This window comes from Pleurodeles waltl, chromosome 4_2 (assembly GCF_031143425.1).
Source record: "Pleurodeles waltl isolate 20211129_DDA chromosome 4_2, aPleWal1.hap1.20221129, whole genome shotgun sequence".
NCBI classification, from domain to species: Eukaryota; Metazoa; Chordata; class Amphibia; order Caudata; family Salamandridae; genus Pleurodeles; species Pleurodeles waltl.
The window spans coordinates 806,931,794-806,949,639 of record NC_090443.1 but is presented as its reverse complement, the minus strand read 5'-3'; positions in this window follow the sequence as shown (position 1 = coordinate 806,949,639).

Below are 17,846 nucleotides of genomic sequence, written 5' to 3'. Positions count from 1 at the left end.
CATCAGACTCTACGTTTAAAGTCTTCTATCAAAAGCCTATTGTTGATGTAGTTTCGAATGTTGTAAATCAGCTTTGAACTAGCATAATCCGAAGCCTCCGGTCCTGACATAGAATAAAAAACAATTCTAGCTATCGCGTCAAGAATTTTCAATTCTATTAAGGACACAGAGGCGAGGATTATCCCTCCCATAGGTAAAAATAACTAATATATTTTTTGTCTGTTGAATAAAAAGTTTATATTAATACATTGATTTTGCAGTTTTGACATACCCTCCCTGATGATTTAGATGATTTATTAAATTCCGTGAATATTATTATGGCTTATTCTTTATTCCTAGGTTCGGAAATCAAGGGTGTTTGATCTTGTTTGGATCTTTCAGTTTCGGTTCAGTTGGAATCTGTGGAATACTGATATGGCGGTGGTCTATCCTAGAGATGCTGTTCAGTTCTAGGAGATGCGTTTGGATGAAGGTTCCGGAGTGTCCCGTTCCGTTTCAAGTAATCTTATGGTTCATTGCAAAGAAAGAGGAAGGACTACGTTGAGAGAGTCAGATATATGGACAGGTTCCCTATGATTGGTGGACATGAAATACTGGGTTTTATGGGAAATGTAGTTCTTTTGTTTTGTAAAATTTTATTGGCTGCTGAGTTTTTGCAGTAAAGAGAGAGAAAGCATAATCCTCGCCTCTGTGTCCTTAATAGAATTGAAAATTCTTGACGCGATAGCTAGAATTTTTTTTATTCCCTAGCTGACTCAAATTATTTCCATCAACATGGCTGCAATTACCCAGGTACCACTACAAAGGGGGAAGTTTGGGAAACACACATCCTGTTATTTTTTTTCTGCGGATTACCCTGTCTGACTAAGTGGGGTGTTTTAATGGGTTTTGGACTGAAGGTACTGCCTTAGCATCCTTCTGTTTTTAATTTACCTGGGCCTCGCTACGGCGGTCAGGGATTCCCTCGTTTAGTCCTCCTCGACTAACTTTAGCATTCAGGGTGGGCTGCGAGGTGTTTTGTGCACAGCGTGTTTCCAAGCGCTCCCGGACTGGCTTTAGCAGTCAGTAGGTGCTTGGGTTTTCCCGCTCGAATTTGGTTACTGGGTACAGCACTGGGCACTGAGTTAACAGCATTTGCCTCGCCTGCAGCTTTTGAGGCGCTGTGGGTTGCAGCGCACTCCCGAACCTACTCTAGCAGTCAGGAGGCTCTCAGGGATTCCCACTTGCATATAGTTATGGGTTAGGGCACTGGGCGCTGGTTTACCTGCAGTGCTTCGCTTGCTGAATGCACTTCCAGTGGAGGTTTGTTGCCGGTTGGCCTTATTTTATTTCCAATCTTCCTGCAGTTCTCACTGGATTTTTTTGGGACTTCGGTTGCTTAGAAACTGGCCAACAAACAGTAAGTCGGTCAGTTTTTATTCTTGCAGTGTTTTCTATACAGCGTTATGGATCCGGATGCCACAAGTCCCTCTCCCTGCAGGAAATGATTGCTTGGGCAGTAGAGGCTGCATTTAGGGCTAGGGAAGGCCCTCCTGCACCTTTTAATCCTCGTAGGCTTGATTCAGACAAGGCTGTGCGGGATGTTGGTGATTTGGAAGAGGACAACAAAGAGGGCCATTTTGTGAAGAGATCTGAGCTTTCTGACATGCTGCAGCATTTGTGGTCTAATCTGGAATTTCCTGAGATGGGGGGAGTTCCTGAAGATAATAACCTTTTGGCACAGTATTTGCGGCCAGAACCTGACTCTGTCCCTCTGCATACAGCTATTAGCAAGGTGTTACAACATGAATGGAAGGACGTGGATAAGTCCTGTTTTCCTCGATTTTTGGCCAAGTGATATCCTATTACCAACTTTGCACAGGAGTTTTCTGCCTTAGATAAGGTTGATAACCTGGTAATGTTGTTTGGCATATTAAGAGGGAGGCTGGCAGCATGAAAGCAGCGTTAGGATTGGACAGAGCACCCACCCAGGTCGCTCTGAGGCAGAGTGAGAGTCTCTGCCTGCTGCCTTCAACCCGGCAACGCGGTCCCGGGTTGGAGAAAGCCTAGTGCGCATGTGTGTTTGGCCATCCTGAGACAGTCGGCCAAACATACATGCGCACACATCTTCTTAAGCTAAACAAGCCACAACCAGCCCTGGGTTCTCCTTGATTATTAGGTTAAAAAATTGAACTGGTTCTCAAAGACTCCACACCAAGCTAACATTGTCTGTTGACAGTTGGATATTACTAGCCCCACTATCCAGTTTAAATTTTACTTTGGGTGTCATTAAGAAGGCTTCTTCGATGGGATTGTAGTCCCCAAAATTTGAGGCAATTACCTTTCCATATAGGAATATCTCTTTCAGATTTGTTGTAATGAAAAAGTAATCTTACTGAGAACCTGCTTCTGACCCATAGGTAGGCAGGATGGGATCATTTGCACTTACCACCTCCATACATTATTTAAATCAAGTGAGGCAAGATAAGTCATCAGCTCCTGACCTTCAGGGTCAGTGCTCATTGAGGGGCTGGTGACATCACTAGATGAATTAAGCTGCAGAAAAAGTCTCACATTAAAGTCTCCCCCAGGCAAAGATAGGCATGGTGCCTCTTGTTGGTAACACTTTTTAACAATTAGTTAATATAATCAAATTGAGTATTAGGGATGTTGTCAAAATAATTGCTATAAAAGTTGACGAAATACGGGCTCAGGTCCCTCTTAAATCAATATTTGGTGGTCTCCAATGCCGTGGCCACCGGTAGCTAGATTTACAGAGACAGCTAATCCTCCAGAGGCACGTACAAATTGAAAAGGGTGTGGCCTTGACACTATACCTCTGAAACCTATCAGTTTCTATAGGCTGAGTGTCTCAGGTTTAATAGAATATAGTAATATCATAGAACCTTTTAAAAGAGTGCTTCTCAGGTAAGCAGATGTTAGAGCAGAGCCAGCCACATTCCAACTTAATATTCTCAACAAGGCATCCTGTAAATCAGGGACAACTGGCGGTGGGGGAGCATTAGATCAAGGTGATGACACTGTGTAAATGGGTGCTATTTCCTTGCTGATGTAAGCTCCATCTCCCAGTCATTCTACATCCACTAGATCGCTCTGAGCTATAAACCTACCCGAGGGTGCCAGTAGGGGCCTATGATTAGGGAGATCAGATTAACAGAAAAGAGCTAGCATCACACCCAGTCTGTAAAAATACCATAATGGGAGTGAGATGATCCTCAACTCAACACAGTGACTGTGCTCTTTCATCCTCATTATATTTCTTACACAGGATGGACTCTGGTAATGTATTACAATACAGTCCCCGTCAATATCTTTGCTTGAACATGAACATCCAACCCTCCAGACGATTATAATCTCATTTAGTCCCCTTGCATTAAAATGTTTATGCTTGCCAAGCCAGTTAACAGTTCTATTGCATAGCTGCTCCCATGTTTCCGGTTGATCTTGTGTAATGGGGGGGGGGGCACTTGCTATGACCAGAACATATGGCAAGGCTGCTGGAGGTAGGCTTAATGTCTCCTTATTAGGGATAAAATCTGATCCAGTGGCACCTCTGCTCATTGCATTTTTGGCAGCTGTCTGCATACCAGTTATACCAACGTTGCCATTATTGTTAATGCCACTATGGCAAATGCCACCCTCTGACCCTGCCATTACAAGTGTTGCAGGTTTCTTGAGGCCATCCCGAGTTGCTTCAGGTCTCTTAACAGTTGCCTGTTAGGTGTTATCCCCTGGGTGGCAGGAAATGCTATGTGCCTGTGAAAGAGAGCTGCCCCAGCTAGCAGTGAAAGTTTGCTGTTTAAGTAAATCTGCCAGGTGACTCCCAATGCGATCAAGACGATCCAAGATTAGTTTATGTTTTTCCTCTAAAATAGTGCAAAACTTTCCACAAAGATCATCACGACTTAAGGTCATGCAGTCACACGTCTAAACTATTTTTAATTGAATCGAAGAAGAAAGTTGGCCTTGTTATTGGACATTTTGTTTCCATTTAACTGCAGGTCCTTCCTTGCCGTTTTTAGGGTCGAGCACAAATTGCTCCATCTCTGGTGTAATCTCTCTGTGGGCTTTTAATCACACCCATGTCAAGTCCATCCGTTTGGTTGGTTCATCGCTTGCGTTTTAAAATTAGCTTGATTTCATTAGTGGAAGGCATGCATACGTCATGCCTCTTCCGGTGTTTAGCTCGCCTCTAGTGCACCGGACAACTACTGAAAACATACAAGACTTCATGTTTTTCGTATGGTTTCTGCACTATTTTTCCTTTTTATTTCATAGGCAGCGCAATCTTGCTGGGCAGTAGTAGATCGCTTTGCATGACATCGACCCTGTTACATTGATAATTGCAATTTTGCAGTTACATGGATAATTGCACCTAGTTTTACTGCAAGTTGACTTCTGTACCCTTTTGTGTGTTTGCTTTGCGCTCATGGTGGCTGTTGGCTCACTTATGTGAAACTGTTTTACTTTTCAGTTTATGTGACAAGAAAGGTCCGATTAGGAGTTTACAATGCTAATAGCTTTCACTTGAGTAAACGCGCGACCCATTACATTGCAAATGCTTGTTTTCGTCTTAGCTCCTTATCCTTTGTGTGACCAAGTAATAGAGGGACTCAGCAGCTCTGGATCAGTTTCCACGTTACCGACCAGTTCATTACAGTCACTAACTGGTGCATGATTTGCAACAAAGCCCCCGATTCTTAGGACCCTGGGGCGCTACTATTCAAAATAGTACAGTTTCCTGGTTCATTCATCAGTGAACGCTGCGCCAATGATAACCTACGTTCAGTAAGTACAATCTTATTAGGAATTATCCCCAGGCACTAACAAGCATGCTGTATATGGTCACCCTTGTGCGTGGAGCAGTGGCTGTTCCAGCAATTCAATTGATTTATTTCACAGTTTGGAACTCCGAAGAGGTCCACATGTAAACAGACTATCTTTAAATGCAATATTTCATATACAATAAATCGATGAAACAACATTTATATATAACAAAGTTATCTTAAAAATACAATATAATCAAGTCTCTACCCATCCATTGCGTCTTAAAGTACCAATACATATTTACATGTAGGAGACAATAATGGGAAAAGGAACTACAGTTGAACCACTTTCAGTCTCAACCTCCTCTAACCAATTACACAGATGAAATCCGATATAAAACATTATGAAATGTTGGAGAAATATTAAAACCCAACAACGTTATACAGAAGAGCAATTCAGTACAGTTCTAGAGAAGGTATTAAGCATTAATCCTAAACCAATATCTTATGGGAGGGGCCAGAACAGCATGTCCCAGCCTGTGAGGTAAAATAGGGCATTAGTGAAATAGCATCCATTACTTCCACCCAAAGATAATAAAATCAATAAAGATTTAAAAAGGTCTTAAAAATGTCTGAATCCTAAAAGAGAATATTTAATTCGGAGGTTTCAATACCTTTCCAGCTGAGCGCATATTAAAATTCACAATAAGCGGTTTCAGCCATTTTTTCCTTAATTCTAATAAGGTGGGACAAACGAATAGCACATGCTTAAAATTCTGTACCCCCATCTGGCAGAGATCGCAAATGTTCGAGGATCCATCCCACTTAGAAGTTAAATCTTTAAGGGGTAATCTATAAAATCTCAACAGGATGAAAAAGCGTCACACTCCATGCGGTAAATTCCAAAATAAACAAGGTTGAGGATGTTTAAAAATCACTGAATTAGTTAATGGCCTAAACCTCCTCTTTTGGCGACAAAACTCCATATCCCATAAAAAAATATTTACCCATTATAGCCTCTTTTAGGCTCTTTTCAAATGACAAGGGTTGTTGAGATAAGAACAAGTCAACATCTAACTCAAACAATTGCATATCAAGGTAGACATTTCTAAAAAACAGAGACTTTTCTCTTAGCGTACCAAATATTTCTTTATATGCTAGATGTCTTAGGATAGAATCTGTACTATGAGCTAAACTGAAGGCCCTCCAAATTACTGCAGCTAGGCCCTGTGAATAAACACTCTTAATGCCAAATTCAAGCCTTTAAGGCTGCCGCGTATACAGAATTATTACCGGAGACCAGGCTTCTTAAAATCCGTCCTTCTGTCTTATTTAAAAACTCCCATTTTGAAATTTCAATTCCTTCTATGGCATACAGAAGGGTAGACAGGATTTTTGTTTGATAAACAGATAATAGATGAGAAAAATGCCGCCGGCCCACAGCATTATAAAAAGCCAATATACCGTGAGCCTGAAACGGAGCCTTACTGACATTATTACTTATATGGTCTCGATCACTAAGAGAACTGGGTAGGGTTTTTACCAAAAAACAATAGGAATTCACCTGCTCCATCCTCTGCTGACCCACCGACCATACGAAATTATTTTTTTTACGGGATTTATTCCCTAAGAAACATACCACTTGGGACTTTGACGCATTAATTTTTAAGTGATGCTGCTTAGAGTAATCATTCAAGGCAGCCAGACGCTTACTTAGACCTTTCGGCGTAAGATCAAGCACCACTATATCATCAGCATAAAGGAGGCAAGGAATCGGATTGCCTCCAATTTTAGGCACAAAGCCTTGGGTATTCCCTAATACGGAGGGCAGGTCATGAATATATAGGGAAAAAAGAAGGGGCGCCAACAGGCAGCTCTGTTTTAAACAATTTTTAGTAACAAATTCTGCCGACAAACCCTGCTCTCCACCTAAAAGCACTTTACACCATGCTGAAGAGTGCAGTGCTATAACTAAGCGTATCACATTTATGGGGGCACTCAATTTAGATTATTTCTTCCATAAAATCTTACGATAAACCCTGTCAAAAGCTGTTGAGAAGTCTATGAAAGTGGCATATCCCACCCCACCTCTATCTAAAACATACTTTTCGTTTATAGTTTGCATTAATAGGATGTTTTCTAGCGTGTTATGTTCCTTCCTGAAACCTGCCTGTTTAAAAGGGAGGATCAAATTTTCTTCAACCGAAGATGTTAGATGCACAAGTATGCTTTTAGCAAAGATCTTACCAACAGCATCCAACAGGGCTATTTGCCAATAATTAATGGGTGAAGATCTATCACCCTTTTTATACAAAGGAACTATGATACTCCCAGTCCAAGACACCGGAATTATGCCTTTTGAATAACAGGAATAGAATACCGGGTTAAGAATCCTTGCCCAAAGCGAGGGCTCTTGTTTAATTACTGCCATTGGGACCTCCTCTGGGCCCATTGCTCCAAATGCCCGCATCGACCTTATAAACTTCTCAATCTCAATAACCGAAGGGACACTGAAGGCATCAGGCCCCAGCCAGTTACCAATCACCTGACTCAACTTCCCCGTTTTCTGCATACAAGGAAAGATGTAGTCCCTTCATTCTACCTCAGCTATCGGAGGGACTCAGGGAGATTTACGTGACCCACATCCTTCAGAGATAAGTGATGAAAATGTACAATTGTTTTTAACCATGACCACTTACCTCAAGGCAATCCATCTCTGGTCTGCCTCCTCCTTCCTTATTCCTATCTTCATCCGCACTCTTCTCCTCTTAAGTAGGGAAATTCTACTCTTCTCCTCGGATTCCCCCCCCATACTGCCACATAACCAGTCTATTGATTTCCCTATTCAATAGAAGAAGAGAAAGCCTTAATTTCATTTGTGGGGGATTAATACGTTTTAACCGGTCTCTCTGAATTATATTTCCCATAAAGTCAGAAAAGTAATTTAACGCATCTTCATTCCAATCATCAATATTTCTTGTGGCCCTTTCAAGCATTTCTTTCACAAACAGAGTTTTCTAAGGAGACCAGTGGATTCTACCTGTTTTCCCATTAAAATTAAAATTAATATTATAAACCTTAAAATTCCATGTCTCTATTGAGAACGATTAGTGTTTTAGTGTAAGGCTCAGGATCTTATGGTCACGAAACGGCGTATCGATAATTGTCATGTCCTCTACTAATTGGGTTAAGGAGTAAGAAGCCAAAAAATAATCAATGATGGGACTACTCAGGGGAGATTTATGGGTGAAGGCTGCTGGGGAGTCCGAATGAAATCGACCATTTAAAATTATGCAACTAAGTTCCCTCAAACCTTTTAATAATATATACCCCCCTTTATCCGTCCTAATTTTAGGGGGGAATAGGATAGGAGGAATGTTAAGCACGGATTCCCTATCAATATCACAGAAAATGGAAAGAGACAGATTAGAGATTTTACAATTTAAGTCCCCCGATATCAATACTTCATATACACCTTCATGTGAGTTTAAACAAAAGGAGGAAATACAATTAAGCATATGTAGTAACGTCCTATCATGCTCCTTATCAGGAGGAATATAAGAGTTTACCACTAACACAGGCATCTTCCTACCATCCTCCATTGTTGGATTAACACTAATTATCTGATATGATGTCTGTGAGACAGAAATATTTTCAAACTCCCATTTGAACTTATCACTTAAAAACATAGCTGTACCCCCTTTTGCATGCCCCTTCCTGGGAAGTTGTGCCTTTTGACAAAGGACCATGTACCCCGGGCAAGAGAGATTAGTTACACACCAGGGCTCTTGGATACAGATTAAATCCGCCTGAAGAGAGCAGATGTAATCTAATTTGCCGATATGTTTCTCTATTCCTGCAACATTCCAAGAGACCACATGAAGTTTATGGTTAAAGATTGCGTTGTGGTAATTTCCCCTTAGCCCAAGGGCTATTTAAGGCCCCCGCTAACCAACTCCAGTTATCCTGCTTAGGACCCCTATAGGAAGAAGGGTCATCTTTGACGAGCTGCACCACTTTTCCTCCATGGAGAAGAGAGATCTTAACATTTTCCAGGGAGGAAGCGGGAGACTCTCGCCCAAGAAGTAAGTTAGTCCTGTTCATACATGTAACAGTGGGGGACTGCAGTCTAAACAAATGAGAGTCCGTTCTCTTAACTGGAACCACGTCAATGCCTCGACACTGCAATTGTTCACAATTGACTAAAATCCGATTTACAATTGTTTTAGAATAAAACCAGACTTTTGTCTTTACAGAACCAAGACCTTGCATTAGGAATACATGAGAGATAACACTACTTTCTATTAATTTTAACTCAGGTATATCTCTAAAGCAAGAAATTAAAAGAGAGCGATTCAGAAGTAAATTCAAATCAAATAAAACAGAAAACTCAAGACATAACGTCATCTCAGATTGCTTGGATATGTTTTCCATCTCACAATTAACATCCCCAACACCTAAGGGGTCGGAATTAAAATTTGAGGACACTGAGTTTAATTTCCCATTACAAAACTAATCGGCATATGGATTTAGGGGAGGGCAAGACCCTCTTTACAATTGGTATATCATCCAGATTATCCGAAGGAGTGCCCCATAGGGGTACTAGATCCAGTTCTTCTCTGGACAGAGGGGATCCTACATCTTCCAAGTCTTTGAGCCTATCCTTCTTTGGGACCTTCTTATTATCTTCCTTAGGAGAGATGGTTCCTGTAGGTACCTGGATGTCGATCTTCACCTTTCTTTTTTTTTTTTTTTTTTAGATTTGCTGTTTAGCCTTTCTTCCCAGCTTTTTCCCCTTTAATGACTTTCCCATAGTCCTTTCGTTGTCTTCTTGCTTAATAGACACATTTCCATTGTTCACAGCGATCGAGGAGCTGGGAGGAATCTTAGACTGCGGTAGAGAAATCGGGAATTGGACCACAAGGAAAGTTGACTTTTCGTCCGGGTTTGTTGACACCAAGATATTCGACTGAGGAAGTGGAGTGGAAAATAGATTTTCCAAAGAATAGTCCAAACTTTTTGGTTGAAGGGTTTCCTCTCAGATCACAGGTTTAAAGGGCACTTGTGATTTGCCAGCCTGAGTGCCCTTATTTATGTGATCTGGAAATTTGGTCAAGTTCACATTCAAACTTGCTTCCAAGGCGCACAACGATGTACTAGAACTACTGCACCCCGATTTATAGAGGGCTTCCTTTGTGGGCATTGGAACTTTCTCAACCATGGTTGGCCCATCCTTCTTATGGACCGTCAGAGCTTTCAATATTGCCAAGAGAGTGTCTTGAGAATGATTAAAATTATTTATTGATTTTTCAAGAAGCACTAGGATGGATGATAATATTCTCTCTAAGCTTATAAAGGACTCTGAAATTACTATGTGTTGAGCGAAGGTACACTTAGAAAGTTCCCAGGAAGCATAAAACTAGGAGTCAATAAGAAAAAACTGGAGACAAAGAAAGATCCGAAGGTGTACTACTAATACCCTTAGGCCAGGGGGATTGACTCTTCCATCGGACTACGGCGTGACACTAAGAAAGGACAGGCTCCTTACATCTTGTGCTCCATTAATCTCAATGTCCAGCAAGGTGAAATCCCCGGCATTAGTGGGGGGCCCCATATTGGTAAGGTGGAAGTTAGGATTCTCCAAGTACCCCCCCAATGATAGGCGGCATACTGATGGGGGGAGTTAGAGCCATACCTTTTCCAGAGTTATCAGAAACATTAGAGTTTACGTTAGCTTCATCCTTAGATGGTGGCTCATCCCGTAGCTCCTTTTGAAAAAAGGGAAGGATGGTGCAAGAGTTTTTTGTGTTCAGATGAGAAATGCTCTTGCTTCCTAGAGGATTAGATTTAGTCATTTTACATGCCCAGTTAAGGAAAGCTCTACATTTAGCCGTCATACCTTGAGGAGTTGACTAATGACACAGAGCTTCTACCTCTCAACCCATATTTTCAATTCTCTCAATCACTTTATAAGCTTTATCAACACTTATTCAGCGCCCTAATTTCCGACTTACAAGACTTTGTATGCCGGAGTAGACCAAGAAAGAACAAAGTAGACCAGAGTTGGAGCTCCAGGTTGAAACAGTGTGAGCTAAAGTCAAGAAAAAGTGGTGCGTCAAGCAAAATTGTCAATAAGCAGATGGCGTGGGGGGCTTGGATGCAAAAAGTAGATAATTTAAAGGGTTTGATGGAAATAATCCAAAACTTCCGCCTTTCCACCCTCAATTCTCCACTCCAATTAATTCTAGAGAGGTACGTCAGGGGTACGATGGTCCTAAGCCGTCCTAAGCCATCATCTTGCTCCACAGGCCACTGACCAGCTGCTCCCAATAACTTTTAAATAACTTTTAGATGCCTTTCGATGTCTTTTATTGTCTTTTGTTGTCTATAATTGCCTTTTGTTTGCCTTTCGTTTTGTACTTATACTGCCAATTTACTTCCTGGTAGGGATGCTCTGAGGTCCTCACCAGCGAATTCAGGGCTAATGCTGAGCTGTGAAGAGGGATTCTTCGTGTCCAGGCCCCACAGGATCCAAAGCTCGCTACCAGCTGCCTCCAGCTGCCGCTACTCAACTCAGGCTCAGAGCACAAGCTGAGCCACCAACCAAGCCACCTTTCAACTGGCACTCCGTCGTAAGCGGCGTCCCTCCTGACAGCTTGCCACTACTGCTGCTGTTGTTAAGAACGTGGACATGGCTTTATTTCGGTTCCCGGAACCGCCGCCACCACTACCGCCGCTTCTCCTCGGCTCCTCTCTGGCACCAGCTCTGGCTCTAACACTCTCCCAAAATAGTGGTACGGTGGTTTCAAGACGCAGACCGCCTGCTCGGGGAAAGGAGCCTGGAGAAGTCTCAAGGCTGCAGCTGCTGCTTGCCGCCGCTGCTGCTGAACTGCGACCCCGCAAGCAATCCCGTGAGAGCCTCTGATTTCCGCTTCCATCTCAAGCCTCTGCAAAAAGTTGGCATCAGCTTTGCGTTTGCCCATGACTTAAAATGAAAAGGTACTCATCTACACCAATCAGTGATGACTGCTGCTACCAGACACCAGAGAGAGTGTGCCCAGCCTCGCCCCACCATAGAGGGCTGGATGTGCCTTTAAGAACAAGGCCTTGCCTCTCAGGGCAGCGGTAGCCTGGGTTATGTAATACCACCCCAGGATTGAGCAATCAGGGACAGTTGCAGCCAAAGTTCGCCAAGCTCTGTTGCCTCAGCACGTACTTGTGCCTTTGCAATTTACCTTTAATACATCTCGTATCAAATAGGATTGGGTGGTTTGGGCTTCTTGGGCTGTTTAGGCTCTTTGGGCTACAGCCAAACTTTTGTCTTCGTAAGCGTCCAGGCCAGCCAACTCCATAGCAGCAGCCCCCTAAAGAGATGACAGTTATTTGTACCCATCTGTGGCACTTCTAGATGATTGGTGTCATCGCTGCCTGGAAATCCCTGCTGCTGACTTTTGAGGCCCAGAACTCTCCAGAGACCAGCCAAAAATGTGGCTCGATCGAGGCCCCTCACCTCCACGCCTTCACTGCTAACAAAATGGAGGACAGAGCAAAGGCCAGGATAAACTTTGGATCCAACTGGAGCAATGTACTGCCAGAAATGAGTTGGCATTACTGAGAGGCCACAAAGATACCAGAAGCGCTTAGGGTGATCACCTGTCCGTAATTTTCACGGACTGCCGTAATTTCGGCCTGCCGTTCGTTGTCCGTGATGAAAGGCTTAACGGACAGCATTTGTCTGTAATTTGAGCCTCTCACCTAAAAGACAAAATATAATTAGGACAGATCAGTTTCCCCAGCTGGATTGAAAGGCAGGAAGTCTCCTGTGCTCTGAGGGAGGGAGGGGACAGGCAGAGAAGAAAAGGCCTTCTTGCCAGGATGTTTCCTTCCCTAAAGAAATACAAGTGTGTGCAGCTAGTAAATCTGCAAATGCAAAGGGGCTTGGAAACCTGCATTGACTTTAATCAAAGGAGTCACTTGAGGTTTTCTGATGACATCTGAAGACATTTTCATTTAGAGAGGTACTGCAATGGTATTCCAAGGTGAGCTCTGGAGTGTGTGGTTTTAATGGACTGTTATACAAATTGTTAGTACTAGGTTTATAATCTATATTTTTTTCAAATCTGTATTTTAGAAGGCCTTTTTTTATTTTACCGAAATGTATTTGTGCCTTTTGTAACAGTCTATATTATGATGTGTATAATTCATGTTTGAAATAAGGGCTTACACATTCACAGTTCTTTCAGAGACCTTGGTACCTCAAAGTTCCTACAAACATTGGCAAAGCCACTAGGTCTCGTCTACGCAAGAGTTATTGGCTTTGCCAATATGTTTTACTCATATTATACACCAGAGAGGCTGCTGTTCAGCATGGCTAAAAGTTATTGGCATAGTGGGGTAGAGTGGAGTAGAGTGGCATAGAGCACATTGGTGCTGAGTAGAGTGCAGTGGGGTACAGTGCATTTGTTTGAAGTGCATTGGCGTAGAGCACAGTGGTTTAGATTGCAGTGGCATGGAGTGGCGTGAGGCAGAGTAGAGTGGTGTAGAGTGCAGTGGAGTAGAGTGGCATACAATAGAGTGACAGGCAGGGAGTGCAGTATTGTAGAGTGGTGCAGTGGCATAGAGTGCAGAGTAGACTCGCGTGGCAGTGGTGTAGAGTGGTGCAGAGTGGAATAGTGTAGAGTATAGTGCTGTAGAGTGCAGTGACGTAGAGTGGAGTGATGCAGAGTAGAGCGGCATAGAGTGCAGTGGCAAAGAGTGCAGTAGTACGAAGGAGAGTGGTGTAGAGTACAGTGGTGGAGAGTGCAATGTTGCAGATTAAAGTGTCAGTGCAGTGGTGTAGAGTGGAGTAGAGTGGCACAGAGAGCAGTGGCATAGAGTACAGTGGGGCAGAGCTGACGAGTAAAGTGCAGCTGTTTAGAGTGCATTGGTGTAGAGTGTAGTGACATAGAGTGGCCTTGGGCAGAGTAGAGTGGCAGAGTGCAGCGGAGAAGAGTGGCATACAATAGGGTGGCAGAGAGTGCAGTAGTGCAGAGTGGAGTAGTGTAGAGTGGTGCAGAGCAGAGTATAGTGCTGTAGAGTGCAGTGGCATAGAGAGGAGTGATGCAGGGTAGAGTGGCATAGAGTGAAGTGGCATAGAGTGCAGTGGAGTAGAATGCAGTAGTACAGAGTACAGTGGTGTAGAGTACAGTTGCGGAGAGTGCAGTGTTGCAGAGTAGTGTCAGTGCAGTGGTGTAGTGGAGTAGAGTGGTACAGAGAGCAGTGGTGTAGAGTACAGTGGTGCAGAGTAAAGGGCACTGGCATACAGTGCAGTTTAGAGTGCCTTGGCATAGAGTACAGTGGCATAGAGTGGCATGGGGCAGAGTAGAGTGGCATAGAGTGCAGTGTAGTAGAGTGGCATACAATATAATAGAGTGGAAGAGTGCAGTGGCATAGAGTGCACAGTAGACTTGAGTGGCATAGAATGCAATGGGGTAGAGTGGTGCAGAGTGGAGTAGTGTAGAGTAGTGCAGAACAGAGCATAGTGCTATAAAGTGCAGTGGCATGGAGTTATTCAGAGTAGAGTGGTATAGAGTGCAGTGGAATAGACTGTATTGGTGCAGAATGCAGTAGTACAGAGTAGAGTGGTGTAGAGTATAGTGGCGGCCAGTGCAGTGTTGCAGAATAGAGTGTCAGAGTGCAGTGGTGGATAGTACAGTCGTTTAGAGTACATTGGCGTAGAGTGCAGTGGTTTAGAGTGCAATGGGGCAGAGTGGCGTAGAGTGCAGTGGCACAGAATAGATTGTTTCAGAGTAGAGTGCAGTGGTGTGGAGAGGTGCAGGGTAGGGTGCAGTGGCATAGAATGCAGTGGTACAGAGTGCAGGGGCATAAAGTGGATTGTTTTACAGTAGAGTAAACTCGCGTAGAGTGGAGAGGTGCAGGGTAAAGTGGAGTTGCATAGTGGCATAGAATGTGATGGCATAGAGTAAAGTGGTATAGAGTGCAGTGGTGCAGAGTAGATTAGAGTGACGTGTTTGGTGTTACAGAGTAAACTGCACTAGCATAGAGTGTATTAGCATAGTGGCGTACTTGACAGTGTTGCAGAGTGGCACAGAGTGGAGTTGTGCAGACTAGATTGGTGTTGCCTAGACTGGAGTGGTATATCATGCAGAGGCGCAGAGCGCAAGGGTATAGAGAGGCGTAAAGTGCATTAGAGTACAGTAGAGAAGTGTAGTGTGAAGTAACACAGTGCAGTGGCATAGAGTGGTGTAAAGTGGAGGGATGAGGAGTAGGGTGCAGTGGTGTAGAGTGGTGCAGAGCAAAGTGGAGTGGAGTATGCATGGTGTGGTAGCACACTGCCATTACAGACAACACGTTTTTGATTGAAATAACCATTACATTTGCATAGACATCCAGTTTTTCAAATGAAACTATACAGTGCACAGACGATGATGTGTGGAAATTGCATCACCTAATGCAATGTTTTGTTTTAATCATATAAAGGTATTTGTTTCCAGCATAGTTCAGAATTAACAAAAATTTGCTTTATTTGTACTCCTAATTCTGATATACAGTATTCTGAAGTTTATTTAAATGTTGTGATAGAAAATACTCTTTCCTAACCCCAGAATCCAGCAAGATCGTTAAATCCTCTCACTTCGAAGTCAGAGAAAGTAAAGTAAACAATAAGTTCCCACCGAAGACAGAGCCTGACATATGACCTTGTTCTTTGAATGCACAGCAACTGTGATGAGATAAGAACAAGATTTACAGGCCTGTTTGCAGAAAGAGAGCACTCGGAAGGATACTGTAAATAAGGTTTGGGCAAGTGAAGGGACGAACTCACGGTGCATCTCCTAAAACAAATAAAGCCAGCAAATTGAAAGCAACGAAATGTGAGTTACAAACCACAAAGCCAATGGCAAGCAACGTCTGTAATGTATTCCCAAGGAAGTCCTATGAATGTACTTAAAGTGACAGCCGTGGGATCCTTTGTGGGGAAAGTCCAGTATTTTAGTCCAATCCGTATCTTGCGAAGGTTTGGGCACATCAATCACCCAGGATGTATGATGAGAAGACCTGGAATGGTCTCCATGTTGCAGGAAAGTCTGAACACCCATTCTATCAGTTTGCCACCAGTCCCTGTGGTGTAGAGCTTCTGGTACACCTCATGTAGGATTAGTGCTAGGTGATCAACATGAAATAGGGGATTTAATGATTGTTTAAGCTGGTTGTAAGTAAGGAGTTGACCAGGTGAAGATGGTAGTCTGCCAGAAGGGTTTGGAAATGTAGTAGCTCGCTGTCCAGAAACAAATCCCCCAATTTTAAGACAACTTCAGCATGCCACTCATGGAGTTGCTCTGAGCACAGCCGTCCTGTGAGAGTGGGAAGGCTTAGCAAAGGTAGTGCATGAGCACAGGGTTTCTTTGTGTCAGTGAGTTTACAGGTTCTAGCAAGGCAAGAGAAATCTGTGCATGATAACCCCAGATGGTGATCCATAGAATGGTTAGTAGGAAACAATGAGCAGTGCAGTAAGCCCTCCTGAAAAGTCTTTACGGATAAACCCCATCTCATGCAGGGGGTGGGCAGAAAGCCAGCGAGCCACCCATTGGACCCATTGGACCTGTGCAGCTGAATAATAGCGTTCTAAGTCCAGAAGGCCTAATCTACCCACAGTCAGGAGTAGCTTTAGAGTGGAAAGAGCTACTCGACGGTGCCCCAGCGACCAAATCAAATGTGTGGCATGTCTGAAGAAGGAATGAAGGATGAGCAGGGGAAGGTTTGCAAAATAATACTATTATCGGGGTAGCCCACTATCTTCACTAGTGCCACGTGGCCCACTACAGAAAGCAAAAGAGAAGACCAAAAAGCAAACTGGGCTTGGAGGGGCCGTGACACTCTGCCGAGATTTCCATCCTGCAAATCAGTAAGAGAATGGTAGCTATTATTCACTAGGTATCGAAAGGTAACTGGTTCCCAGTTCAGTCTGAGGTCTAATTTTATATAAAGCGGAAAACAGTGCCATATGTTAAAGAAACACTAATTACATTTTAAAATGTTTACATTTTGTTTGTGCAATTTACATCCCAAATATTTTGAAGATTCTATTTGTACTTGACACTTAGGGATAACCCAGATCACTAGTTTGGCTTTTGCTCAATTTCAAAACCATTTTAAGACATGGACAAAGCGGGCAATTGCCTTGCACAACCTTGCAAGGGGTCTGGCCCCTACTCACCACTCACATGCACGAATGCACCAGAAAAGTTTGTCAAGATGGGTAGGTGTTGCTTGTTCAACCACTTGACAGTGCCTTTTCTGTCGCTCTCCAGTCTGCAGAGACAATTCTTCAGGTACCCAATACCTTCCGATAGTCTTGGTGGACCCATCTTGTCTGATTTTAGGAATTGTCCCACCTTGTTCTTCTCTTCCTTATTTATAGAGTTCTTAGCAACAATCCTTTGAATCAGTTGCCATGGATCTCCCATTTCATCTCGATTTAATCCTCCTCTTTTATTATCTTTGATTGGTAGTCCTGGCTCCCAGTTCTGAGATGAATGTAGAGTCCCAGACGTACACTCTAGTGCTGTGAGACTACAGACAAGTGGTGGGTACCTCACATCCTGACATTAGGTGTGAGACTGTCACCCACACCATCTGCCCTACCTCATTACATTTTTTTTTTTTTAGGTTGAAAGTCCTTGGGCAGTTGGGGTGAGCCAGGTGTTTTTGTTCAATTTGTTTAAACTAGCATACAGTTAATTACCTTAATGTTTCCCAAACTGTTTGCCAGGAATTTTAAAATGTTCAGAAACATAATCAAAATGTTGCTGTTACTTTCTCTTCAAGAAAGATTGAGTAGATTTGGGTAGGGGTGATGGCCTTGCCACAGTGCTGAAGGGCATTAGTTTACTACTGAACAAGGATGTAATGTGGCACCTGAATGTAGCATACCATCAGGCAATAACAGAAATACCACAGTGAATAACTATTGCTATGTTAAAAAAGAGTAAATACATGCACTGGTAACATAGTGAGGCATGGCCTCTCTTGGGTGTGTCTGTAAAACTGACATTTGTTCTTGAATTATTGTCCTGAATTTTG